Genomic DNA, 1,180 nt, shown 5'->3' with positions numbered 1-1,180 from the left:
AAGGATATACCAATGATGTCCACTGATCATGGGGAGACTAGATCTAATCCATGACCCAACTGGAACCTTTCTCTTATAATGTTCTGATATATTTTTGTGCCTTCAAGGCAGTCTTGACTCCTGGCGACTGCCTGGAACAGTTCCTGCAGTTTTCTTGGCAACATTTTTGGAAGTGGTTTGCCACTGCCTTCTTCTTAGGGCTGAGAATGAGAGATTAGCTCAAGGTCACCCAGCTGGCTTCATGCCTAAGGCAGGACTAGAACTCATGGCCTCCCGGTTTCTAGCCTCATGCCTTAACCACGACACCAACCAGGCTCTCAATGTTCTCCATAACCTCATTGTATTCTTAGTACATTTTTCTTCCCACCCCCCAAGTATTTTTATCATATAATTTAATCCATTCTTGGTTATGATTTCTAAAAAGTATTTTTAGTAAAATTCCTGATATTGGGTCAAAAGAATAAAATATATGTGAGCATTGCATGAGTGCATATGTGTGTACGCAGAGACTAAATCTGACATGAACTTCCTGGAGAGACTGATGCAATGCGGGATTGGGTAAAAGAGTGGAAGGGTAGCAGAAATGCCTTTTACACACCACTTCCTCCTTGCTCAGGAGACGTTTCGTGATGATGCACTTATCTGCAACACACTTCTAGGAGCCGCTCACAGTGTGAAATCTCCAGGAGCAAAAACACCCCCAAGTCTGGAGAATGAGTTCTCTGCCTCCTCCTGAAAATAAACAGCCCCTCGCTGTTGATCCATCTGATTGTGCCTGCTTTGTATGCCCGCATGCTGTGACATGGCACAATAGATGCGCAATGCCAGCAGCCACAGCAAGACGCTTCTTTCAGAAACTGTGACAATAGGATGAGTCAGAGGGAGAAAGCAAACGGCAACAGTGACATCAGCTGGCCAAGGCAGGCAAGGGAATGCATCATCCAAGGATATTGGCACTGAAATGGAGCCAACCTGATGGGTGTTTACGCTGAACTAGACCCCCTCCAGTAGTCAGTCTTTTGTTTAAATTGGAGAGGCCAGATATTGAACTTGGGGCTTAACATATGCAAACCACACGTTCCACTAGCAGCCAGGAATGTTCGTGTCCCTTTGTTGGGAAAATGGCTATTTGCATTCCAGACACATTGGGGTTCTTCCAAGCAATACTAAGGACACTGTT

This window comes from Candoia aspera, chromosome 10, assembly GCF_035149785.1.
Source record: "Candoia aspera isolate rCanAsp1 chromosome 10, rCanAsp1.hap2, whole genome shotgun sequence".
NCBI classification, from domain to species: Eukaryota; Metazoa; Chordata; class Lepidosauria; order Squamata; family Boidae; genus Candoia; species Candoia aspera.
The sequence above is the reverse complement of the archived record's forward strand: the minus strand, read 5'-3'. Positions refer to the sequence as shown.